The following is a 13,266-nucleotide window of genomic DNA, read 5'->3' as shown; positions in this document are numbered from 1 at the left end:
ATTTCTAGTCGGCATACGTGCAGTGAACAGTGAGTCTGTGATGCAGTTGTATCTTAGTGAAATTCGGCACTCTTATTAGTGACTTGAGTGACATGCGTGAAAATTGTGATCCGTGACAAAATATATGCACTCCAACACATACCTCTAGGTGGCTGTGCTTAAGCCAATCGGTCTAAATAAGTATTAAAATCGGGGCGACATTGAGGGGGGGGGGAGAACAAAAAAAAGTGGGGGGGAGAAAGAGAAAAGGGCGGAATTAGTGTCAGAGGGTTGGAAAAAACCTCTAATTTCCTGACTAGATGTGTGAATCAAAGAGCCTAGGGCCTGTTGAAGTGATCATCAATCAGGCTGATAGGTAAAAACAGAAGCTCACCGCTCTTCCGGTGATAATTCCGACCCGGAAGGGCCCAAGACCGGCAATTGCTCCAATAGCCAATGGTTAAATATAGACTATAACAAAGTAGAAAAGAACACGAATATTAGGTGAGAACAGTGGCCAAGTGCTGCTGTTTTCTCTAGATAGATTGATAGCGGTATTTGATGCTATATAGGGAGCAGTATCCGATCTTTTCGCTGTATCTATTCTCGAAGATTCAGAGTGGTGATGTATATCAAGTATTTCATTTCATTGCTGTACGTGATTAGGTAGCCTAAATAAGGTCCACAACGATCAACTCGGTGACCCTAAAATAACACTGCATTGCGTCACATGCCGTTATAGTAGAAAAGATATATTATCTTAAGTAAGACACAAGTGGCTAGTAATGAATTAGTATTGACTGTTTATAAAGTGTCACTGAGTGAAAGGGAGAAGAAACATAATCCTATGTAAGCACAAAATTCGTACATTAGGGCAATGGAGGAATCAAGCAAGAAATCGTATATGACATTATAAATGCTGGATCCTCTGGGGAGTGGGTACTAGGATTTCACTAGGAAAAATATTTAAATCAAATAGTGCTAAAGCTTGCGGTAAAAGAAGGAACATGCATTCAAAATCTCATATGTGCAGTACCTTAAAGCGAAATGCGCTTGTAAAGTCACCCGGGAGATGTTGTGTAAAAGGAGAAGATAGGCAGGTAACTTCCGTATCTACAAATGTGTAAAGAAAAACTTATTTAGCCGAAAATGATCATACTTCATGTTCGGGACACATCTCGAAAAGAATATATGGGATGACAATCCCAGCTTACCCAATAGGTTCGTCGTGTATTGCCCGAGCAATAGAGGTAGCTCTATGCTCCCGTGATTTCAAAATTTGCAAACATTCGTGACAAGAATTTTCAATTCTATTAAGGACTAGGAGGCGAGGATTATGCTTTCTCATTTCTTTAATGAAATGCTCAGCAGCCAATAAAAATAACCAAAAAACTACATTTCCCATGAACACCAGGAGTAACCATAGAGTGTAGTGTATAAAAGGTCCCAACATCAGTCTGTCTTCCTCTTTCTTTGTGGAAATACGTCCAAGTTAAAGTAAAATCCCAAATACAACAGGAACAACAATTCCAAACAAGCCGCTGTCATCCAGAGGATCCTGAAGTAGGCAGCCGAAGAACCATGGGTCCAGAAACCAGGAGGAGAAACAGATTCCGCCAAGGAACAAACAACATCATTTCTGGTCTGAACCTGGAAAAAGATACAGAGCCATAATATCCAAAGTAATAATACTGTTCAGCAAGTCAGGGAGGGAGAACAAGGAGTGAAATATTTGTAATTGCATGTATACAGTCATAATACATTAGCATACAAATATGAAACACGGGTGGGATAATCCTCGCCTCCTAGTCCTTAATAGAATTGAAAATTCTTGTCACGAATGTTTGCAAATTTTGAATTCTATGTCAGGACAGGAGGCTCCGATTATGCTTTTTTAAAGCTGATCCACCACCACAGAAGCAACACTATCAATTGGTTTAAAATAAAACGTTTTAAATACAGAAGCAGATGACCAATCTGCAGCTTTCATGATATCAAACAGAGTAACACCCATGGAATAAGCTTTGGACGCCATCGCTCCACGAGCAGAATGCGCGCCAAACACAGAAACATCAATCCCTGCTTCAGACATAAGCCACCGCACCCAGCGCGCCAAGGTAGCTGGAGAGACAGGGCGAAAAGGCTTTTGTAAAGCAATCAGCAGTTGACCCTGCATGTCTGAGCGCAAAGAAGCGGTACTCACCTCGTAATCCTTTAGGCACTGAACCACACAAAGGTTGGGATGAGAAGGAAAAGAAGGATAAGTAATAGAAGGTGTATTAGATTTTGTACGTCTGGAAAGACGAAAAGAAACTCCTTCAGGAGTAAAACTGCGACCCGCAAGATCTAAAGCGTGTACATCTGACACGCGCTTACATGAGACCAAACATAGCAACATCGTCAGTTTCGCAGATAATTGCTTGCGAGACAACAAAGAATTTGAAGGCCAGGCTTCCAAGAATCTGAGGACAACTGAAACATCCCATAAGGTAACATACTTAGGAGTGGGAGGTTTCGCAAAACGAACCCCTTTAAGTAACCTGGAAACAAAAGGATGTTCACCCGCAGGTTTCTCATCGATGTGGGCATGACCCGCTGAGATAGCCGAACGGAAACCATTGACAGTCGAATAAGCCAGACCAGAGGTGGCTAAAGAGGCCAAGAAATTAACAATCACACTGACATCTGCTGAAACGGGATCAACTTGTCGTTGAGTACACCAATCGCACCAACGCTTCCAAGACCCTTTATACCGTTTGTGAGTATTGGGAGCCCATGCCTCACTAAGGAATTTGGAAGCGTCGCCTGAAAGGCCCGGGAGCGACCAACGATCCCCGAGATCCTCCACGCGAGCAGTTGCAGGGAGCCTGAGAGGATCAGGGGATGAGGATCTCCGAGAGGATCCAATAGGAGAATCCACAATGGGGGAAGGAGAAACGGCGGAGGCGAACACATTTCCAGAAGCACCGGAAACCACGCTTGAGCCCTCCAGAGAGGGGCAATCAGAATCAGATCCGTCTGAAACCGTTTGGAGTAAGCCAACACTCTGGGAATCATTAGAAATGGTGGGAAGGCATAGCAAAGAGTCGATGGCCACTGTTGGAGAAAGGCATCCGTGGCCAGAGCTTGAGGGTCCGGTCTCCAACTGTAAAAGCGCGGAAGTTGCGCATTGAGGCGAGAGGCAAAAAGATCTAGCTGACAAGGACCCCAACGCCGATGGAGAACACGGAAGACTCGAGGGTGCAGCCTCCAATCGCTGTAATCTCGGAGATGTCTGGAGTGCCAGTCCGCTATCTGATTGTGGCATCCCGGAAGGTACTCCGCAATAACAGTGATCTTCTTCTGCAGACAGAAGTGCCAGAAATCCTTGGCGATCTCCGCCAAGACTTTGGACCTGGTCCCGCCCAGTTTGTTCACGTAGCGGACCGCAGATACATTGTCCATCCGGAGAAGGACACAACAACTCGGTTGCAGGGGGGAAAAACATTTGATTGCAAAGGAACCCGCTAGGAGTTCCAGACAGTTGATATGTAGAGTCAATTCCTGAGGGGACCAACGACCCCCGGTCGAGACCGAGCCGCAGCGGGCTCCCCAACCCCACCGACTGGCATCGGATTCTATCACTAGATCCGGGGATACCCCGAAGAGGGCTCGACCATTCCAGGCCTCCATGTGGTCCAACCACCACTGCATTTCCCAACGGACCTCCTCCGTAAGAGGAATCTGATCGGAGTATCCGAGGCCCTTCCGGAGATGTAGAATTTTCAGTCGTTGCATTGCCCTGTAATGTAGAGGACCCGGAAATATCGCCTGGATGGACGATGCCAGCAGACCTACTACTCGTGCCAACGACCTCAATGACACAGTCGGTCTGGAAATAACAGATGTCAACTCTCTCTTGATATAACGCATCTTTTGGTTGGGCAAGAGAAGTTGACAAGCCACCGAGTCGATCTGGAAACCCAGGAATTCCATACACTGGGCAGGAACCAAAACCGATTTCTGAACATTGATCAGAAAACCCAGAGACTGTAAAAGAGTGATGGACCATTCCAGATGTTGAAGAAGTTTGAGAGGACAATCCGCCATAAGGAGAATATCGTCCAGATAAATAATCAACCGGACACCCTGAGACCGAAGATGTTCCACAACCGGTCTCAACAGCTTCGTGAAGCACCATGGTGCCGACGAAAGACCGAACGGGAGAACCTGATACTCGTACCAGACTCCCTGCCAGTGAAACTGGAGAAAACGACGATGCGGTTTGTAAATTGGAACCGAGAGGTACGCATCCTTGAGATCCAGACGGACCATCCAATCCCCTTCGCGAAGGAGATCCCGCAAGAGATGGATACCCTCCATCTTGAAATGTCGATAGACCACCCCTCCGTTGAAGTCTTTCAGGTTGAGAACTAGGCGAGAGCCGCCCCCTTTTTTCTCGACCAGAAAGACTGAGCTGGCAAACCCCTTCGGATGACGGGTGGTTGGAAGAATCGCCCCTTTTTTGAGGAGAGCGTCTATCTCTCCGGAGAGACAAACCTGATCCTGAAGAGAAAAATGTAAACAAGGAGGAGGACGGATTTGATGCATCGGGTGATAGAATTCTATTCTGAACCCTTGAACAGTTTGTAACACCCATGCATCGTTGGAGAGCATGCGCCAATTTTGCAGGAAAAACTGAATGCGACCCCCCAACATCACATCGCATGCACGAATCAGGCTCACCTGTAGAGTGGGTATCCTGGTAGTGTCCCTGCTGACCACCTGAACGTCCTTTGCCGTACTGGCCTTTTCCTTTTCTTGAAGGGTAAAAGTTGGCTCTGGTTGAATAACCGGCGTCGTAAGATCCTCTGTGCTGAGAGGAATTGCCTCTTTGGGACTGATTGGCAGAACCACGGCCGAACGAGCGTCCCCTACCTCGTCCGGCCTTAGCAAAAACCGGACGCATGGCTCGCCTCAAGGAGGCCTGCGCCTTGTCAATACCACTGAAGGTGGAGACAAACCGCGTGAGCTCTTTAAGAAATGGCTGACCAAACAGGAGGCCGTCCGCCTCAGGTCCAGATTCCGAAGTGGCCAATTCAGAGAGCCTAGGGTCAAGCTTCAACAGGATGGACCTGCGACGTTCTGCAGACATTGCACAATTGGCATTTCCCAATTGGCAGATCGCCCGTTGTGCCCACTCAATCATCTCTTTTGGATTCACAAGGGTAGAGGCCTCCTGCGCTCTATAACCTAGATCTAAAATCTTGGTGAGAGGGCCAAGCAGGTCTAACATTTTATCTTGACAAGACCGCCAAGATCTATCAAGGCCCTTCTACGGGTCCTTTGCATATTTTTTCAAATATGTGACCATCATGGGGTCAACCTCTGGTGTCTCGGCCAAATGGGCAGACAAATCAGGCCTCGGGCACTCTGAGCGCAACCTGGCCCGAACCGAAGCTTCAAAAGGTTGGCGAATATGTGCCTCAATGTAGGAGGCCACAGCCGGTGAAGGCATCCATGAGGAAGAGTTCGGATGAACGATGTCTGCAGGCTCGAAATTGAGCACCGGAGGACGCTCCGGGGCGTCCACAAAATGTTCCTTACAGACACGTTTCTTAGGGGGAGGAGAAGCATGGTCTGAAGAAGCGGAAGACTGTGCGTTGTCCGATTCAGCATCGTGTAGAAAAGAAGTAGTGGAAGGCGCAGTCGCCAAACTCTTTGCCAGACGTTGAAAGTCAGTCTTATGAGGATTAACAGGAGATTTAGCTGTTTTCTTGGAAGCAGGCAACCAGCCCTGCTGCTGCGCATAGAGATTCAAGTGACGCTTTAAGGGGTTAATAGCACGTACTAGTGCTTTGTTAACGGATTGCTGAACACCCTTATCCAACTGTTCAACCAAGTCCTGTTCCAAGGAGCCTTCCTCCTCATCAGCATAATAATAGTCGTCATCAGCGTCATCATAATAATCAGCCATTCTACACCAAGGTAGAGATAAATTGCCCACAAGACGACTAGAACAATATGGAGTGTTGAAAAAACACAAGTCAAGGGGGAGTGTTGAGACCCCAAAGCAGGCTTGGAATAAGCAGGAACAAACCTGACTTGCCAAGGAATAAAGCGTGGAGGGAGCCAAAGCCTGCACAATATAGAACACTGTAGGCAGAGCCTATGCCACGAAAAACAACCAAAGCCCTCAAAAGACCTCGGTGTCCGACGGGGTTAATTCCGATGAGAGGCTGTGGGCAAGACGTCAAAACGCCATCACTCAACCAGCTGAGGAAACACCAACAACCGGAAATGGGACAGCGCGCATGCGCGACTGTCGCCTGCCACCGAAGACCGCTGCAAGAGCGCTCGCGCTCCTAAACAAAACGGAACCCCTGCTCCCGCTCCACTAGCAGCGCGCGAGCAGCTAGTAAGCGCTCGGGCGAAGAAAAACGGAGGTGAGGCACACGCTCCGACAGCAAAGGAAACTGCACGCCAGCAGCGGTAAACAAACGCGCGAAGGTACAACGGAGACAGAGCCCCAGACGCGCGACCACAATGCGCAAAGGCAAAGCACAAAGATAACAGTAAGCAACAATGCACAAAGTTAATAAGCAGTAACAATATGAGAGAGTAAATATAATGCACTTAACTGGCTGCGGAGCAGCAAAGAAAGAGGAAGACAGACTGATGTTGGGACCTTTTATACACTACACTCTATGGTTACTCCCTGGTGTTCATGGGAAATGTAGTTTTTTGGTTATTTATATTGGCTGCTGAGCATTTCATTAAAGAAATGAGAAAGCATAATCGGAGCCTCCTGTCCTGACATAGAAATAAGAATGTCTGAAAAACATTAATGTAAACACCAGCCGTTAGGCTACGTTCACACTGTGTCAAGGGATTTAACAGTTCTAAAGTAAGAGCGCTAAGTTCCACTCTGTTGAATTCACTCACGTTTCGAAGTATTTGAAAGACGTGTAACTCCCGGGTCGCCGTGTTCCTGGTGTGGACACGTGACCCGGAAGCAGTATCATCCTTATGTAGGCCTGCCCTTTGTGATTTCCTCACAACAACTAGACCGTATTTCTTCCAAGGCGTCTAACCGGAAATTAGACCTGTTTGCCTCACATCCTGTATTAAGTCTTGTCCTAGCCCGCACGTCCGACAGTTAAAGATAAACACCTCGCAGAATTATTAGTTGAACGGCGGAAATGCTCCCAACAAATGTCCTCCGCAGAATGACATTGAGAGGAGCTATGGATAGTTATAAACTTAAATTTGTCCTCTAATCTACGAAAATCCAAACGACACGTATAGGAGAAATAAGTCAAACCCATTCAAATACAGACGTGTCAATCGGCGTAGTGAGACTACTCAGTTCATTCAAAAACAGTGCATATCCATGCTGTGATCCAAGAAAAGTATTAGGTTGTGGACTATCAAGTTATCGAATCATAGGTACTCACCATAGATATATGTGAATCCCAAATGGCGTCTCATATAACTTGCATGCACGAAAATGCAGGATAAAAAAAAAGGGTGTATGGATGTTTTCCCAACCTCTCTTACAGTATATTAGCAATGTAATGCGATACATAATGAACATTCATAATGATAGCAGTTAGAGACTGCAGTGACAGTCTCATATATTATGTAGAAAAAAATATAATAGTTCATGCGTGGTAGACATTAAATACGATATTTGAATGATCAAGACATTCTGTAGATATTCTTACATACAACATACTTTATAATTAGTAAACCATCTGTATAACACTTTCCATATGGTTAATAGTTGTGTGTATAGGAAGTATATCTGCCTGTAGTCAATGAGTAACCCTTGATTATTGACCTTAGGTTAGTCTCCTAAAAAGAATTGAAGTTCAGAATCGTAGTTGAGTCCTAATCCCACAACATACATTTTCATGATCCACATTGCTTCCGAGCGTCTGAGCTGGAGTTCCCTGTTTCCCTCTCTGACCCCCAAGTTGACTGTGTCAATGCCATAGAAGGAAACAGCTCTGTTACTTTCAGATTGTTGGCATCCTGCTACATGTAGGGCCACAGGATATTTAGGGTCTTGTTTTAGTATCGCTCTTATGTGTTTCGAAATTCTGTCTTTAAGGGGTCGTATTGTACTCCCTACGTATTGCTTGCCACAATTGCATTCTATGATATACACCACGAATTTGGTCATACAGTTGATATTGGTATTTATAGTGAATGTATCTCCCTTGGGATTGGAGAATTTCTTGGTGTCGTGTTTAGCCCATCTGCACATTGCGCAGAAACCGCATTTGTAGAATCCAATACTGCGCGCAGAAAGCCAATTAGTTGTGCTCAAGCCATGTGGTACAGTGGGACTGAGTCTGTTTCTGAGGGAGTTCCCCTTAATAAAACAGATCTGGGGTCTATCCGTGACATATGTCAGTAGAGATTTCTCTGTCATCAATATCCCCCAGTGTTTGGTCATGCTTTTTCTTAGAATATGATGAAAGGAATTGTATTCAGTGACCAACCTAATTGTCCTTTCTGTAGATTGGGGTTGTCTTTTGGGTTGTAAAGTGTCCATTCTCTTAGCCTTGGCTATTCTAGATTCTGCTTTTTTGATGGTGTTTTTCAAATAGCCCCTTTTAAGGAACCTATTCTTCATATTATGTATGCAGTCTCTAAATTCGAGTTCTTCACTGCATATCCTAGCTCGCAGAAATTCCCCATATGGCATGGAGTTTATCTGGTGTGGAGGATGAGAGCCGGATGCATGTAGTACTGAATTACATGATGTAGACTTCCTGAAGAGTTTGCTGTGCAACATGTCATTAGCAACATAACATTCTATGTCCAAAAACTCAATTTTAGTTTGACTATATGTCATTGTGAATTGGATCTCCCACGAGTTGTTATTCAAATGTGTAAAAAATTCGGTTAGGTGTCTCTCTGTTCCCGACCATAATAAGATGCAATCATCTACATATCGTCCCCAGAAGATAATATAATCAATGTATTGTGTGCCTTTTAGGCCCCAGATAAGATCCGCTTCCAGAGTGCCCATGAAAAGTTTGGCGAACGAGGGGGAGAATTTGGATCCCATCGCTACACCCCTCTTTTGGCGGTACCATTTCTGGTCAAAGACAAAGAAATTATTGATCAAGACTGCGGGGAATGAGATTTTGATACCGTTTTTTAATTTGATATTAATCTCATTCTTGTTTGGACCGATATTTCTGTCTTTGAGGAAGGGACAATCGCTGAATAGGTTAGACCAACCCCAAATGATTGATACAACTCTAAAGAACCACTGACAACTAATAAAGTTTAAAAGTTTTATATAAAAGTCAAGATTAAATGCAATTACAAATATCCTTTCAGGATCAATTTCAAGAGTATAAAAACTAATACAATGAAATCTATTCAGAATCTTCAGTTGTCTTCTTCTATGTGATGTGGTTCTTTCGTGTGATCTACAGCAAGATAAAATCAACAAGTTAGCTCTGTCCCTATTCTGTACTAAGTGACATCCCTAATTCGCAATTTCCTTAACCTAAAAAGGTGTCAGCAGTTTGACTCCCTAAGAAGTTCAAACTCTCTTAGCCTCTAAAGGTATCTTAAGTTTAAGAAGCAGTACCCTCTCTCTGCCTACCCATCCGCTCTCTTAGGGTCCTCGGCCTACTGCTCCCTTGCGCTCTGATCTCTATCAGCGCATCTGTTCTGAGCTAATTGCTAATCGCCAATTGCTCTCCTCTCTTTGTCTTCAGGCCATCTATCCTGAGCTAACTTCTCCCCTGGGTGCTGTCCCTAAATACACAATCACCGTGTGAATGGAACGCCCCTTTGACGCCCACCACATCTCAATTTACGCAAAGTCATTCTCTGGAAGTTTCCACTTCTTCCTTCCTTCGCGTCGTCCATTAAATTGACCCTTCTCCTTTAGTCGCCATCTTCCGTCTTCTTGTCGATGACTTCATCCGACCTTTCACTTGACATTAAAACATACTTTGACACTCACATCAGTACCTTAAGTTTTATTTCTATACTTTTAACCCCTACTGGTCCTGAGAACGAAGTTCCCAAAACATGCATCAAATTCTAGGCGCTCCTTGTCACGTTCAGGCTATAATGTTGTCACCTTAAATCTAACAAGTGCTAGACTTCTTGGCTCTCTCGTTCACAGCAAATGTTTCACGACTCCTGTGAGCCCACTAAATTATCAAACAGCGGACTACACCCCTGTGAACCCTTGGCCTAACAGGTTAAGACTACAAATGACCTAAACCCTTCTAACGTTCACACAAAAAGCCCTCTACACAGTGTAACCTTTGGCATACATTTCTATTTCGTATTTTAACTAAAACTCTTACATAGAATATAAGTAAATATCATCTAAGAATACAACTACATAGAATATAACTATACAATATAACTATACATTCTCATTTGCCATATCGTTTTATACATCACTAAACATTTCTTATACATTTCGTTTCTCCGTTTAAAACTACACACGTTATATGCATTCTACTTTGCACGTTCTATATGTCGTACATATTTCTACATCCGTTATACTTTAGCCCACTACTTGTTCAGGCCTTCTAAATCTAATACATTTCTACAGTGAATACAGTCACATTTCTATATTATTCTTTCAACTACATCGGTTAACCTTATGCTGTAAGCGTCAACTTCACGTTACGATGTGCAACTTTCCCTACGTTATGTGCTGTGCTTGTAAATATGACTACCACATACATATAGCTCAAAATTTCGCTCTCTCAGTCCCCCCTTTGATGACTTTTAGGAGTCATCACTAAAAGCAATTTTGAATAACATTCTATATAGAACTTGTATCTACATTCCCTCTTTTCATCGTTTCAAGTGCTCTTAAGCTTTTGTATTGTTGATCTTGTAAAGCTGCTAATCGCCTTTCTTGTTCTTTCATTGTTCTTTGTAAACGGTTTGACCTATACCATTTATACATTTTTACTAAACCTAATAATGTAATTATACAAATTATTATTATAAACACAGGTTTCAATATATACCATACAATGCTTTTACCAAGATTGGCGAACCAACTACCAACCTTTCCCACTCCATGACCAACTTTTTCCCATACATTTATTTTTGATAAATCTCCAATTTCTTGATGAATCTGTGTAATGTTCTGTATGACTTTCTCAAGTGGTTTTGAATTATCAGGAATGTAAGTGCAACATTCTTGAACCTTCAAAGCCTTACAAACTCCGCCTTCTTTTGCTAGTAGTACATCTAAAGCAAGTCGGTTTTGAAGAACCATTGCTCTAATCGACTGCATCTCACCTTCTACTAACGTTAATGACCTTGCAGTACTTGCTGATAGTCTATCTACAACAGTCGCTAGTCTCCTTATCTTAACATCGTTAAGTATTAAACCTAACAAAGGAAACATCGCTCCAAATACATCACCTACTACTTCCGCATCATCTACATCCCTTTTCGTTCTCTTCGAAGCCTTTCCTTCTATGATCGCTAAATCCTTTGCATGATATATTTTGGGGAAGACAATTGCCAAGTAACACGAACCAAACCAATTGTCGGGCAGTTTTACATAGGCATTTCTTCCACATACAAAATACACATTCGGAATTGCTTGCATCCCCTTCATAAAGTCCTTGGTGTAGTACTCTATTCGGAAGGAATGTTCGCAATTCACCTCACCTACAAATACGTTCTCATAATATGTCTTGCTTCGAGTTAAACATAACTTTCCCTTCTGCGTCCTATCCAATGCTATTGGACCATTGCTACCCTTCTTTTTGTGTGCCTTCTCTTCTTCGGTCCAATCCGTTTTCCATTGACCTGACATCTTCAATATCTTTTGCCTTCTGTACCTGTCGTCTACTTGTCCTATAAACTTTTTCTCTACCTCTGACACTTTGCAAGTCAAATTATTTCTGCGTGCATATGAAGTATCTAATGTATCCCAAGGAAGAAAGAATTTTGCTAGTCTATCCTCCTTTTTATGATAGTCCCACTTATTCATTTGTTTATAATTCGGAACTTCAGGCAGTACCGAATCATAATTTGAAAAGTAGTACTCAAACCCTTCTCTACCATAAAATATACTGAGTAATAAGCTACATGTTATCCCATACGTTAGTGGGAGATGATGATATCTGATGCCTTCGTCTACGGAAGCCGGTAACTGCATACATACATAGCATTCCTTGGCCTCCATCGCATCAACATATTCATACAGTAGCTTGGCATATGCATTTGACCTAAAATTTCCTTGTGATTCATCTATGTGTAACCTACGTTTTTCATCTGTCAGTAACGCCTTTTCACGTATAACATTGCTCTCTCCCTCCTTCTCAGCAAGATTAGGTTTCAAAGTTGTTACTGGCTTTGCATCGGCTATTTCTTTATCAGTTTCATGTCCTATTACATATGATATAGTTACTACGGTAATTATAAGAACTATTACTACGGCTATAAGTGTACCTACTATACATCTAGTTTTTCGGTTTGGGTTGTCACTCTCCATGTTATCAAAACAGTTTAACTCCTTCTGTTGCGAAAACCTTGTCTGAAGTCGTTGCTTTTATTTGCTTCTTCAGTCTGTAAAGTGCTTTTTATCAACAGTGTCTCTTTTTCGCAACAATGTCTTTTTCTTTTCAACAATAGACAACCCTAACCCTTCTCCGTCCTCTAAAATGTAATCCCTAATTTTATTCTTCTTTCCACTCGGCGCTAGGTTATCTTCTTCTTGATAACTTATATACAAAGTCTTTTATGCATCCACAATTATTCTTTCACCTGTTGCTTTCACAACGATTATCAATAATTCAAAACGAAGGACTTTCTCTTCTTCTGCTGTCATTTGCTGACCAAATGTTGGAAATTTTAATCTTTTCAATACTAGATCTTGAATTTGACTCAAGTATGGGGGTATAGGAAGTGTGAAAGTCAATAACCCCTCAGTCTCGAGTCCAGGAGTCAACATCCATATCTCCACTGCCACAAATGGATTGTGATCGATTATTTTCACTTTCTTTACTCTCCCAGATTTCTGTCCCCAAGACATCTGCCAGATAAGTCCACTCTGGGGTAGCGTACCTTTTGCACGGAACACGTACCCTTCTCGATCTTCTTGGACTTTCTGTTCCAGAGTCTGTAGTCTCTTCTTCTTGGTCTGATTCTTCAGCAATTGGGACAAGTGTTCTTTCGTGATTTGCTTTCAGACTCGACCTTTTCCTTCTCTCTGGCCAAGTAGCTTCATCACTTCTTGTCCTCCCGCTCCTTGTCCGTGGACCTGTTTCTTGGTCGCTTTCCGTCTGT

Source organism: Lissotriton vulgaris, chromosome 8 (genome assembly GCF_964263255.1).
Source record: "Lissotriton vulgaris chromosome 8, aLisVul1.2, whole genome shotgun sequence".
Classification (NCBI taxonomy): domain Eukaryota; kingdom Metazoa; phylum Chordata; class Amphibia; order Caudata; family Salamandridae; genus Lissotriton; species Lissotriton vulgaris.
Note: the sequence above shows the minus strand (reverse complement) of the source record.